This window comes from Phoca vitulina, unplaced genomic scaffold, assembly GCF_004348235.1.
Source record: "Phoca vitulina isolate PV1807 unplaced genomic scaffold, GSC_HSeal_1.0 scaffold85, whole genome shotgun sequence".
NCBI classification, from domain to species: domain Eukaryota; kingdom Metazoa; phylum Chordata; class Mammalia; order Carnivora; family Phocidae; genus Phoca; species Phoca vitulina.
The window spans coordinates 1,515,771-1,530,111 of record NW_022589788.1 but is presented as its reverse complement, the minus strand read 5'-3'; the positions used below and the strand labels follow the sequence as shown (position 1 = coordinate 1,530,111).

General features: G+C 59.2%; 1 protein-coding gene across 2 annotated transcripts in view; it reads left to right on the top strand.

Moving 5' to 3' along the window:
* The window catches only part of ZFYVE28 (zinc finger FYVE-type containing 28), a 118,229-nt gene that overhangs the window by 10,051 nt on the left and 93,837 nt on the right, over positions 1-14,341 (top strand). The gene's annotated exons all lie outside the window — the stretch shown is intronic.

Here is a 14,341-nt window from a genome sequence, read left to right as displayed (position 1 = left end):
CCTGGGGGGGGGTCCTGAGGGGAGTGGAGTTACCAGCCGGGAGCACCTGGGGGGGGTCCTGAGGTCTCCGATGGCCCTATGACTCTGGAGGAGGCGCTGCTGAGGGTGAGTGTGAGTTAAGCACGTGCATGAGCACCAGCACACTAGTTACAGGATGAGAACCTTCCAGACCAGGAGAGGGACTCGGAAGAATGCAGAGACACAAAGGAGTGGGGGAGGGCAGCAAAGCAAAAGCACAGTAAATAAAAAGCAAACAATAAAGCTGTGGAGATAATCGCTTCTCTATCAGTGGTCTCAGTAAATGCAAATGGGGCGAACCCCTCCACCGCCTCGAAGAAGGTCGAGCTGGATTGTGTGTCAGAGACACAGCTGTGCGCTGTAGATAAGGGATGCCCGCAGAACAGCTCTGTGCAAGGGCTGGAAGGAAAATCCCAGAAAGACTCGCAGGCAATCAGCAGAAGTAGGGAGGGAGGTAAATGGGCTGAACCTGTCCCAGCCTGGGGGGCCTGGGAGAGGAACCTGGGAGCAGGCTCTCCAAGGAAGGTCCACTGCAGGCACCTGTCTGTCGGGGAGGCCTTCTGGAGGGGGAGGGAATAGTACAAGGGAGGGGAAGCCAGGTCTTGAGGCAGTCTTGCTCCCGAGGCCTCCGGAGCTGGGAGGGCCCTTCCAGGTGACCTTGAGCTGGGTGAGGCACGGGGCTTGGACAGGTCTTGGACGGGGCTGCCCACGGAGGGGCCCACCCTCAGTTGGGTCAGTCCCGGGGGGCGGGGGGCTGCCAGCTCTTGGGGGATGAGCCTTCAGTTCTAGAGGTGCTTCTGGGCGAGTCACAGATAGCCCCTTCACCTCCCTCAATGGCCTCTTGCCGGTGTTGACCCCTCTACCCTCCATCACACCGAGCGCTCTTGAAGGGCCCTGGCTGGTCTAACATGTTCATATGTGTTTGTCAGTTTGACTGTCTAGCACTGTTTAATTGGAGGTAGATTGGAAGGGGGAAGTAATTGAGGTCATGCACAGGAAGGCTCCATGTATTGGAGGAAGAGGTGGTCACACACAGTCCTGGCTGGGACCCTTGAACGTGGAGGATGCCTGGGACATTCCACCCCGGCAGGTGTCTGTTCCGTTCTGTGGGCTTCGGTCTCAGCTTTGAGAGGAAGGTATGATGAGCAGTCACGCATCCTGGGACAGACAGTGTTCCCGGTGGCCTTGTCCTTGTGCGACTCCCTGCTAACTCCACACGTGAGCCCCCAAGGAGCCTCCATGCTACTGGGAGAAGTCTGTGTCCCGCAGAGCCCAGCAGTGGCTTGGGACCGAGGGCAGAGAAGCCCGGGACGGGCTCAGCAGCGGGTCCTGCTCTGGGTCTCCTCACCTATGTGGCGAGGCCCCCTGGGGGATCATTGATGACCGGAGGCCAGTGTGTTTTAGCTGCCCTCCTGCCCCTGCAGCAGAGCACCGCCCCCTCCCCCCACAGGTGGCAAGCGGTGCTCAGGCCTGCCACGGCTCCTATGAGCCAGGCACCCCGGGATCCGCTGTGTGGGACAGACTGAGCAAGCCCCAGAGAGCCCCGCAGTGGGGGGACCCCACTCTGACACCATGGCCCCTGGTCTCTTGCACACACCCCTGGGTTGCTGGCTAAGCACACTTGCGGGGGGGCCAGACCGCGCTCACTGTTTTCCAGTGTGCTTTCCAGTAATAAATGTTCTCGGACCAGGAACCCGTGCCCCTGGGAATCCCCGGCCCCAGGTGCCCCACAGAGGGCCTGTGTCCAAACCTCTGCCGTGTGGCCCCAGGGACGGGGCTCCGGCAAAGCCTGGGGGGCCACCAGGGTCTGTTGAGCTGCCCCAGGGAGAAGAAAACATGCCCCCCCCCCCCCCAAGGAGGCATTCGTCAGGCTGAGAAGGAGCCAGGAAAGGGTCCGGCGGTGAAGTCACTTGTCCAGACAAAGACCTGGAAGGGAGGAGTGCCTAGAGAGTGGGAGCACGCGGCTTCTCCCCCAGACTCAGACCCCGTGTGGGCCGACCTATGCCTGGGGCCCCGCCCCACTGTCTGCGTCTTGCCTTGGACCTTTTCCAAGGATGTGCTTTTGGGCACAAATCCAGCTTGTTCACAAGGCCCGCTGTAACTTTGTTGTTGTTATATATATTTTTCGTTTTTAAAAAAATTAGGTGACATTCACCTGACATGCAATCAGCCGTTTAAAAGTGCGCAGCTCGGTGGCGTTAGCGTATCCAGCGTGCGTGTGAGCGCCCGTGTTCGCCGTGCAGCTGCTCCCCGCTCCCCCTCCGCCCCGAGACCTCTGACCTGCGGTCTCCGTGCACTTCTGCTCCGGGCACTTCATCCGAAGGGGATCTGCACCACGGCCTCCGTGTCTACATCCACCCTGCCACAGGTGTCAGGAGTTCCTCCTGGAGGATGAATAACTTTCCCCTGTGTGGGCAGACTGCCTTTTGTTTATCCGTTCAGCCATCTGTGGACTTTGGGGCTGGGTCCTCTTCTGGGCGGCTGTGAGCAAGCTGCACACACATGCAGACATGTTTTCCCGTGGACACGTGTTTTCATTCTCTTGGGTAGATACACAGGAGCAGAATTTCTGGGTCACATGGCAACTTTAGGTCTAACTTTTTTGGGGACCACTAAACTGTTTTCCCCGCTGTGGTTCTTGATGCATGGAGGGTGCTCATGGCAGTGGGTGGGGCCCGGGGAGCCGCAGGACACCCAGACAGGGGACCTCTGGCTGCCCAGCCCATGTGCCGTGGCCCTCGGGCCGTCCCAGCCCTGGGGCACGGGGTGTTCCCATGGGTGTCCGTGCTTGTAAACCAAAGCAAACTCCTTGAGGTCGGAGGCTGGGTAGGTCTTCGGAGGTGGCCTGTGCCCTCCGGACCTCGGCCCGGGCTCGCCGGGAGCCACACTCTGTGAATCCTCAGAGGACCGGTGTGGTGTGTTGACATTCCTCTGCATGATAGTGTCTTTCTCACGCATTGTTATTTCACACCCCACTCTTGGGGCGACGGCGAGGTCCCCTGGCTGGGAGCCATGACGTCCTTCCCTTCCTGGGATCCATCTGGGCCCGTCAGGAGCAGGGCTTGGGCACCCACGGTGGTGGCTCGGAGAGGTCACCCTTTGTCCAGTGTTGTGAGGAATCCGAGAGTGTGGACTCTCCGTGGATGCCCGTGGATTCTCCGCATACACGGCTGCCGCCGGGGGCGGGGGGACTCCCGAGTGGGGAGGGAAGGCTCTCGTGGGAGTTAGCCCACCGCCCACCGCGGAGGGTGCGGGCCTGGCCCCCGGCTCGAGGGGCTGATGGAAGTGGAGTGAGCTTCAGTTACGGGAACGGGAGATGATTTGGTACGGCTAAACCGACGGAAATTTACCGCCAGCGTACTCCTCCCCGGCGCTGCTAAGACATGTGACACTCCCTTCTAACCCTTCTTGCTGACATTTGTCTTCAGCATGTTTCCACCTGCGTGCGCCATTTCCTGTGAGGCTTTGTCTCCCCGCGGCTGCTTGCTCACAGGCTTTGTATAATTCCAGCTGTGACGTAGCCTCGCCGGAGCTGCGTTTTCCCCGTGAGCCGCGGGCTGGACGACCTCTCCTGCTAGTGGTCGCCGTTGTGGCCGCTTGGCTTCGTTAAGGCCTGTGGGCCCAGTGGAGGGGTGTCCTGCGGGGGGAGGGCCCAGCGGAGGGGTGCCCTGCGGGGGGAGGGCCCAGCGGAGGGGTGTCCTGTGGGGGGAGGGCCCAGCGGAGGGGGTGTCCTATGGGGGGAGGGCCCAGCGGAGGGGGACCCTGGCCCTGTAGGCACCAGACTGACATTCCAAATCCAAGCCCCAAAGTAGCTGCTGCCTTGAAGCCTTGCTGAGGACAGGGAGGAGGTGGGCGTTAGGGGACCCCACCCACCCTGCAGGGCTGTGCCCAGGTGATGCGTGCACAGACAGAGGCCCCTGCTCTGCCTGGCACCCTGTGGCTGGTTGTCCCTCCACCCTCCACTGAGGAGGCTCCCTGTCAGCACCTGGAGGGCCCAATGCCCGCTCCCTGCCCAGCCCCGCCGCAAGCTCTGGGCATTCTAGCGTCTCTGGTCCCACGTGTGAGCTGAGCAAGTCCCTCCTCCAGTGTCCGATGGGGGGACTTCAGAAGCCGCTACTGTACCCCCCCCCCGTGGCCTGTAGGGTCTCCATGCATTTGCGGGTATCTCTTGAAACAACAGATAGAGCCATGGGAGCCACGTGGGCTGGCGGTCACCCCACACAGCTGGGCTGCAGGAAGCTTTATCTGAAAGGTCTTTCTCATGAGGTGGGGGGGAAGGGAAGGGCACAACCGCCCCCCCCCCACCATTCCCCATTTTGGGTCAGGACCCACCGCGGGACTCATGTGGGTTTTGGAGCTACACGGAAGAGGCCTGGTGGAACCTGGGACTGAACTCTGACCCTGTACCCATGGGACCGTAGAGCTTTGCAGTATGGACCTCGGAGGGGCTGGGGCCGGGAGGGGCGGGAGGGGACGAGGTGGGTAGAAGGTGGAAGGTGGGGTGTCCGCTGAGGACTGCAAGGAGGCGCTCACTTTGGTTCTGGGTTTCCCGCTGCTGTGGCCCAAAGGCGGCCCCGGAGCAAAGGTAGTTTTACGATCTGATAATTCCCCCGACAGACCTCTCTTCCATGGGCTTGAACGCACAGAGCCACTCACAGGGGCGCTGGGTGAGGCCACCTACTGTGGAAACCACCCGTACTGCCTAGAAGGTTCTGGACACATGGCCCCAGGCTGTGGGGCCTGCTGTGAGGTGTGTCACCGGGACCCTGGACACATGCTGGACAGCGGGAGGTAGCTGCCCCGAGCAGTGGCTGTGGGCCGTGGCTGCCTCTGGGGGTCCCTGGACACTGGACTGACTCAGGCCTTGGCTGGGGGCGGAGTGCTCACTCTGCATGTGGGTTCTGGCCAGGCGGGAGCGGTCCTCAGTCAGGAGACCTGCCCCTGCAGCAGGCGCGGGCACGGGGGCTGCAGGTGGGTGACGTCCCTCTTAGGGGTCTCGTAACATATCAAGTACCCGTGGCGAGGCAGGCACGCGGGCTATAGAGAGGAACAAGACCCAGTTCCCTGCCCTGAGAAGGGTGGAGAGCAGGGCTGGGGCAGGGTGGTGGTTCTGACGGCTGGAGAGCAGGGCTGGGGAGGAGGGCGGAGGGTGGGGCCGGCTGGCGGACTTGGGCTCGAAGCCATTCAGGGGTCCTGGAAGTGAGATCCCACTCCACCAGGCTTGGGGGACACCAGCACCACCTGGACGTTTTTGGATCTGCATAACCAGCTGTTACATGTTGGATTGTGTTCTCCTAAAAAGATGGTTTACCTGTCTTTACACTTTACCTGTGAATGTGACCTTATTTGGAGACAGGGTCTTTGCAGATGATCTGGTTAAGATGTAGTCACTTGGGTGGGCCCTGGATCCACCGGTGCCCGTGTGGAAAGGGGAGCTTTGGGCACCAGCACACGCGCAGGGAGCATGCATGTGAAGACAAAGGCCGAGACGGGGTGATGAGTCTGCAAGCTGAGGAACAGCGCAGATGCTGGCAGAGCTGCAGGGGCTGGAGGGAGGGCCCGGGGCCCCCAGAGCTGTGAGAGGGTCAGCGAGTATGGTCTTCTGTTACGGCAGCTCGACTGGACCGACATGCGCTCTGATTTTACAGATCGGGGCCTAGACGGTTGGCTGCTCTCTGGGCCAGTGGATTGGAATGTGGCCACTGGGTCAGGGATTCTGGTACATTCCATCTGCTTCCAGGCCCCTGCGTTTTGGCTCTGTCTTTGGGCCACAGTGCACCCCAGTGCCTCAATCCTGGGACTCGGGGAAGAAAGCCCATTGGGGTCCATAGACTCCCGCCCGCCCCTCCTCCCCGCAGTCCTGCCGGCCTGCCCTTGGCCAAGGTGGCCGCACCTGCCCACAGCAGCTGAGCTCTGCAGGCGAGGTCCTGCCTGGGGCTGAATTGGCTGAATTGGCATCTTCAGGAGCCATTTGCTGGGCATCCGCTGAGTCCTTGCCTGGCCCCACGGCTGTGCCACCCAGTCCACACCCACATGTGCCTTTGTGGATCCCACGGCTGCCCCACCGTGGCAGCGCCCCAGACAGTGGTGAATGTCTTCAGTAACCCGTGGTCTGTCCCCTGATGGATTCCCCACTCAGTCCCACCGAGAAGTCCCCATTCGATTTGGAGCTCGTGTGACCACACGCCTGCCTCCCGGGCCATCACACTGGAGCCGTGCCTGGCCCGCGTCCCCACGGTGCCACCTCCATTTCTGTGCCCTGCTGCGCTGCCATTGGTCACGTTCTCAGTGCACGCCGGCTGGCAGCCACCTCACTCCTTTGTGGACAAAGCAGGGGCATCGATCAATCAAGATAAATAGCTTTGATATATGGCTCTGGTCTTGCTCACTCCAGCAGAGCGGGGGGTGGCTGGTGACCTCCACGATGCTCACTCTGAAGGTGGTTGGGGACACCAGGTTGCGGTAGAATCCTGCTTCTCAACACCTGCATTTTAACAGCCAGACTGTTAATGGGTGAGGAGATTCGTTTTTGTGTGTGTTTTATCACACAGTCAACGGAAGTCATTTGATATTTCCAAATGTTCTGTGATGGACCAACGAGGAATACAACACTAAATCCACAGGGTCTTCATGTGGATAAATGAGCACACCTTAACCCGTGGTTCTCAGAGGCCTTTGGAGGGTCCGTGACGTCACTGACACGAACCATGGAGGTCAGAGCTGTGAGTCCCATGGAGGAGCCAGCAAAACCCGCAGTGCTGGCCTGGAGTGGCCCAAAGGCCCCAAAGGCTCCCGAGACCTCCCTGGGGAAGGACCCTGCGTAGAGACAATTAGCACGGGAGTGGAAAGCAGGGCCTGTCCCAGCCCTGCATGCCGAGCTGCGTGTGTGCCCTGGACCTGCGCTCCTGAGTGCTCTCCGTGGGCTCTTTCCTGGGGAGGAGGATGAGGCCGTGCCTCAGTGGGCCGCCACCCAGCCCGCTTCCTTCTGCCCTGTGCGGGAGAGGCTTTGATGCGAGGGGCAGAGAACCTGGCTCCGCGTGGCCAGACGACTGTAGTCCGCCCGCTGGTGTGGCTCATGCCCAGCGGAGTTTGGGTCCAGAGAGCAGCCCGGGCTCTGCTCGGAGCTCTGGTCTGGGTAAGGAGCCCTAGCAGGGTCTGCCCCAGACCAGGCATCCAGGGAGAAGATGCCGTCGGCCCCATGTAGATGTGCGCTTGGGACCCAAGTCTCGCTATGGAGACAGATGGGGGTGGGAGAGGCGGGGGTCTCTTTGTGGGCAGTCCCTGTAAGCATCTGGTGCGACGAAAGGGAGTGGTAAGCCCCTCCTGACCTCAAAATGGCACAGAGTTAAGGTAATCATTTATTAATTCAACAAACATTAATTGGGTGTGGACCGTGTGCCAGGCCCTGGGCTCAGGACTTGACAGAGGACAAGATAGTAGAGGCCCCAGCCGACTTGGGACTTCCTCTCAGGAAGTGAAGCTGGGTGCCAGGTGGGCAAGTGGCCGGTGGTGGTTTCGGAGGGCGGCACGGTCAGGGAGGTGGTGGTGGGGGGTGGGACTCAAGTGACCCCTCCCGGAGCACCTGCTGGGATCCCAGCTTACTGTCAGGACAGCTTTGGCTCCCGGGGGGTTGGGTTGCCAAGAGCGCGTCCGGGGAGTGCTCTGTGGCTCCCCAGGCCTGCAGGACAAGTGCGAGCGAGGTGGTGCGACCGGGAGACCCGAGAGCAGGGGGCAGAGGCACAGGCTGAAGAGGACGGGTCAGCGTGTGGAGCTCCATGCCTCCCGGAAGCAGCGGCCGCACACCCCCACCGTGTGGGACCCTGTGCAGACAGACGCCCCGCGGGTGTGACGTTCCAGGTTCTCTTGAGGGAACACAGACCCTAGGAAGCCCCCTTGCTGGACCAGGTGGTGACCGACAGGGGGCCTTGGGGTGAGGTTGACTGGTGGGGAGCAGCAGACGGGAGCCGGCAGTGGTCTCCGACCTGCAGGGGATGGGGAGGGGTGCTGACCCGGGACCCTTTGAGGCAGAGAGGGCACCTGCTCGTGGTTTTAAAAGCTTTACTGAGGCATAATGTACTTAATACCATTACACTGTACACGTCAGAGTTCACAGTGGTGGGTTTTACATTACGTGTGTTTCACCACCATGAAAAGTTTTTTTAAAGGGGCAGCATGAGGGATCCCGAGGGTGACGAACAGCTCTGCGTGCTGACGGCGGTGGTGGGTTGTGGCACTCCGCAGGTGATAAGGTACTGCTCGCACGAGTGTGCGCTCCGGAGAGCGTGAGTGTGGCCGTGGGCTGTGTCTGTCAGATGTCCCGGCCACAGTGCTGTTCTGCATGGATGTTACCACCGAGGGAAGCCGGTGAGGGTGCACAGACCCCTCCGTACTGTTTCTTAGGATCACATATGAATCACAATTATGTCAAAATTAAAAGTTCGATTAAAAAAACTTTTAAACAGCTTTATTGAGGTATAACTGACATACAATAAACTGCACGCATTTCAAGTGGACACTTTGATAAGTTTGACGTTGGGATACGCCGTGCAACATACCCACCCAGTCGCAATAGTGAACGTAATTGCCATCCCCACATATTTCCTCCGCCCCTCTGTGCTCCAGCTCTTTCCCTCCCTGCCTCTCCCCTGCCCCCATCCCCAGATGAATGCAGGTCTGCTTTCTGTCTTTAGAGATCAGTTTGAACTTTCTATGGAAAAAAGGAAGGGCATATAACCAAGGATGACAGTGAGGACCCCTAATCCTGCCCTGGGGAAGGCCAAAGTCCAGACTTGGTGAGACTCGCCAAGTGCAATAAAAGGAGCTTCTAGAAAGCCCCTCAGCAGCAAGATGATGCTTTAGGAGGATGCTGTGCACTGAGTCCTATGCTGAGTCCTAACCCCACTGCGGCTGTATTTGGAGACGGGGCCTTTAGGAGGAGACGAAGATTACATGAGGTCACGAGGGTGGGGTCCTGTTACCATAGGACTGATGTCCTCATAGGAAGACCTGTCAGGAGGTCCTGTACTCTCCCGTGCAGGGGCGGTGAGCGGTGGCCATGCACAAACCAGGAGGCGCATCTCACCGGGAACAACCACGCGGGCACCTTGACCTTGGGCTTCCAGCTCCAGAACCATGGGAAGTAAATGCCTGTTGCCCCCAGTCTGTGGAGTGCTGGTTTGGCAGCCCAAGCAGACCGGAGACCAAGGGTGGCGTGGTGTGACAGCTGCGGAGTGGTTTCGCTCCTCGGTGAAGGGTGCAGGTTCCTTTTGCGGAGGTAGTCCCAGTTCTGGCGTTGGCTGGTGTTGGTTCGCAAATTGGCCGCCATTCGTGGAGCACGGGGAGAGGCTGAAGACAGAGGCGGCCATTCCGGGTTGTCAGGTGGCAGGGTTAGCAAGCAAGGGGACTCACTCACAGGCCTGTCTCGATGACCCAAGACAAGGAGATCTCTGTGCCCGGCTGCCAAATCTTAAAGTTCATAGAGAGGCCTTAAGTGGGCTCAGTGATGGTGCCATCAGATGGCCTCAGCACAGCACTGTCTCAAGGCCACGACCTTGGGGCAGCCTCAGGGTGGGGAAGGCAAGCAGAGCACACATTCCAAGGACCAGGGAGGGGGTGAGGAGCCTCCAAGGGCCTGGGTCCAGCTTCCAGGCCAACCGGAGGTCACGTCCTCTGTCCTCTCGATGATTTCCTCCAACAGCTGGGTTTCTGAGTCCCCTGCTCTAGGACGGCCGGGCCTCTGTCCCCATATGGTGCTCGCCTTTTGGCAGACTGCGCTGGGCTCTTTTTTGGGGAGATGCAAGGGCATGACAGAGGGATGGTGGTCCAAGAGAGTGGCAGGCCCCAGCCCAGAAGTCACAGGGAATGTTGGCTACATTCTCATGGTCTCAGCAAGTCACAGGCCAGCCTAGATCTGAGAGAACCTGAGAGAGACTCCAGCTCCTGATGGGAGGAGAGGCATGAAGCATGGGTGGGGAGAGGTTGCTGCATTATTGTGGGCAATCTACCTCCCAACCCTGGGCACTTGTACACTGGATCTCCCCCAACTCCCTGTGCAACAGCTCTCCCTCCCCCTGTGCAGTGGATCTCCCCTCCCCCCTGTGCGCTGGGGCTCCCCTCCCCCCTGTACAGTGGATCTTCCCCAACTCCTTGTGTACCGGCTCTCCCCTCCCCCCTGTGCACTGGGTCTCCCCTCCCCCCCCGTGCACTAGATCTCCCCTCCCCCCTGTGTGCTGGGTCTCCCCTCCCCCCCGTGCACTGGGTCTCCCCTCCCCCCTATACACTGGATCCCCCCTCCCCCTGTGCACTGGATCTCCCCTCCCCCTTGTACACTGGATCTCCCCCTGCCCCTGCTTTGGACTTCACCCCCTTTGCCTTTGCAGTGTTGTTCCCTGACTCCTGTACTGGCCTCTCCATCTTCTAGATCATTCCCCTGGAGGTAAAACCTGCTGTGAACTCCCCTGTCTCTAAAGCAGCCAGGTCATCAGCCCACTTGACCTGAGGTCCCACCCTCTCTCCCCTCCACAGAAGTCCTAACCCTAACCCCGTGCCCTCTGTGATCTGCCTCCCACCAGCCCTTCTCCAGCCTGCTTCCCCAACAGCCCACCGAGACCACACTGCTGACCACGTTCTGTGGCCAGTTGTCCTCATCTCTTCGACCACTTCCTTCCCTAGGTGTCCGGGACACCACATCCTAGTTTACGTCCTGTCTCACTGGGGCTCCTTCCCATCCTCCACGTAGGGGTGTGTCACTCTCGTCCCGCCGGTTCCCCAGCCCTGAACCCTGCGTGCCCTGACCTCTGCCCCGGGTGCCGGACTCCTGACACGCGGCTCGCTCAGCACCTCCACCTGGGAGCGACACCACCTGGGGTGAGGCTGCTTCCTCGCCTCCCACCCTTCATGCGCATGCTTAGGCCACACCTGGAAATCAACCCAGTTCTCCTGGCTTCAGACAGTATGTCCCCGCCTCAGCAAATCCCGTAGCAGGCCTTTCAGCGTGTTCCAGGAACACACCCATGCTCACGGCAGCGTTATTCCCCATTGTCCAAGGTGGGAGCATCCCAGTGTCTATGAACAGACGATGATAGACCAATGTGGCCCATCCAGACGATGGAATATTATGCAGCCTGAAACAGGAAGGACCATCTGCCACCTGCCACCACATGGTGAGCCTTAAGGACACTGTGTTCAGTGAAAGGAGCCAGCCACAGAAGGACAAGACCTATATGATGCCACTTGGATGAGGTACTTAGAGTAGCCAAAATCACAGAGACAGGGCTGCCAGGGGCTGGGAGGAGCGGGAATGGGGACTTATTCCTGGATGGACACCGAGGTTGAGATTCACAAGAGGAGTGAGTCCTGGGATGGATGGTGGTGATGGCCACTCAGCAATGTGAACGTGTGTAATACCACTGAGCTGTGCACTTAAAAATGGTCAAGATGGTCGAGTTTATGTTATGTGTGTTTTACTACAATTTAAAAGAATAAGTAAAGAAAAAAAGTGTTTCTGACAGCTCCCACATTCCGAGCCACCCTCATCTTCCGTGGGTTATTGAAGGAGCCCCTAACCAGTCTCCTTCTCTGCCCCACCTCAGGCTGTTCTTAACACAGTAGTCGGAACCAGCCTTTTTTTTTTTTTTTTAAGGATTTTATTTATTTGAGAGAAAGAGAGAGAAAACACCAGCAGGGGGAGGGGCAGAGGCAGAGGGAGAAGCAGGCTCCCCGCTGAGCAAGGAGCCCCACGTGGCTTGATCCTGACCTGAGCTTCACCGACTGAGCCACCCAGGCACCCTGGAACCAGCTTTTAAGCACACACCTCCGTGTGCCTCTCTGCCCAGAACCCCCCGTGACCTCCATCTCAGAGGAAAGCCTGAGGCCTCCCAGGGTCAGGTGCCCCCTCCAACCTTCGACGCCCCCTGCCCCCCCTGCCCCAGCCCACTGGGCTCCTTGCTGCTTCTCGAACACCCCTTGGGGCCCTCTGCCGGGTGGCTCTCCCTACCAGGTTTTCCTTTAAATCCCACCTTACGGGAGACACCTGCTTTCCACTGATGCTGCGGTTCTCAGAGTGACTTTGACCCCTAGGGAACGTTTAGCGATGCCTGAGAATGTTTTTGGTTGTCACAACTTGGCAGGGGGAGTGGAGTTCTGGCATCTGGTGAGTAGCGGCCAGGATGCTGTCACCATCTTGCAGTGCAACAGGGCGGCCCCATAACCAGGACTGTGAGCACCGCTGGGGTTAAGAAAGCGCGCTCTAATGCCCTCCCCCTGCTTCACCTCTTTCCCCACAGCCTGCTGTCCCTGGCCACCAGGTATTGTCTGAGGAGGGTGCTCCCTCCCTGGGCAGCCGTGTGGTCAGAGGCCATCCCTAAGGTCTTGGGTCTGGCCATCTCTTCCAGCCTGACATTCTCGGTGACCTTGGCTGCAGACAAGCTGGAGTGGGACTGAACTTCAGGAAACCGGATTCCTGTCCCCCATGTGACAAGCAGGTGTTCTCAATTGCAGCCCAGCCCAATGGGATGGGAGCTTTGGGAGCTTGGGTCAGCAAGCGGCTGGACCCGGGTGTGAAGGCTCCGCAGAGCAGAGGCCTTTGGGCCCTCACTCTCCCTCCACCAGCTGAAGGGCTGAGCCTGTGGAGGAAGCTGTTCAGAGCCCCCAGGAGGCCTATGGGGGTGGCCTGCCCAGATCCCTGGCTCTGGAGTGTGCTCAGCCCGAATGGATAGGTGGAGGAGGGGAGCCGGGGATCAAGCAGTTAAAGGCTACCCTGTGCATTTTTTGCATTGTCACCTGCCCTTGGAAGGGAAGCAATGTGGCTAACTAGTTTTCATGAAATACCAGGTATTATGTCCGAATTCCTCTCTTACTTGTCTTTTAAATCTGGACCGAAGAAAACACTGAACTTTGCAGTTTTCTCCTGACTGGGAAGTGCGCCCACTGCACACTCTGATGGTCTCAGGTGGGCGCCTCCGCCAGGACGAGGTGCCACGAGGTCGGAGAGTTCTGGCTGGTTAGGGAATGCTGAATCAGCCTGCTGGGCACGCGCCTCTCAGTGCACGAACACAGGGTTTCACGCTGGAGTCCGCCGCCGCAGCCCACAGCCTTCATTCCATTCTTGGAAAGAGGTAGAAGCCTCTCCCGCTTAGTGAGGTTGAACTTGCAATGGGAAGGTCAGAGAGGTCACGAAGGCTGGCCTTGCCCAGGGCGTGGAAGAGGTTTCTTGATCTTCCACGGACCGGTTGTCTGCACGGCACCCAGTCTGTGCCCCTCACCCCCCTTGCTCTGGGTGCTGGGTCTGCTGGAGTGTGGAGGACAGCACCTGCCTACTAGCAGAACCAGAACACCTCTGACCTGAAACAGGGCAAGTATGCCACATCTGCGGCCAAGTGCGCCCAGTGTGGGACCGTCCCTAGGACTGCAGACCCTGCAGACCCCACCACCCAGATACCCAGGCCCCTCTGTCCTGGGACTGTGAGCTGGACAAATGCCCTTTGTCGGAAAGAGTGTCATCAATGTGTGGAGGACCTCCATGCACAGAGCAGGAACCACCATAACCTGTGCACGGTCATGACCTTCTCATATGGTCATCTGCCTTGTGAAGGGAAACCCTTTCCCTCAAGTCACAGCAAGCTCCCACCTTTTCCCAATGAGCTGGTCACAGGAAGATGTCCTCTGGCCCAGGTCTTAGAAGAGGGGGGTCTGGGACCTGAGTCATGACTGCCAGGGTCTGACGTGGCAGAGTAATGGCCCCCAAAGATGTGCATATCCCGATCCCTGGAGCTCGTGAACATCTTAGGTTATGTGGCAAAGGGGAATGAAAGCTGTAGGTGGGGCTAAGGTTGCTAACGAGCTGATTTTTTAAAAAATTATTTGAGAGAGAGAGAGAGCACAAGCAGGGGGAGAGGCAGAGGGAGAGGGAGAAGCAGACTCCCCGCTGAGCAAGGAGCCCGACGCGGGGCTCCATCCCAGGACCCTGAGATCATGACCTGAGCCGAAGGCAGACGCTTCACTGACTGAGCCACCTGGGTGCCCCCGAAGCTGACTTTAAATTAGCAAGATGGTTCTGGATTATCCAATGAGCCCAGTGTAACCACAGGGTCCTTAATGGTGGAAGAGGGGGCCAAAGAGGGTCAGAGGGAGCGGTGACTATGGAAGGTCTGAGAGGCACACCACTGCCGGCTTCAGAGAAGGGAACATGGACCAAGGACAGGGGAGGCCTCTGGCAGCTGGGAAAGGTAGGGGCACAGATTCTCCCCTGGACCCTCCTGGCGGAACAGCCCTGCTGACCCCTTGATGGTAGCCCAGTGAGACCCAGGCTGGAATTCTGTCTCCT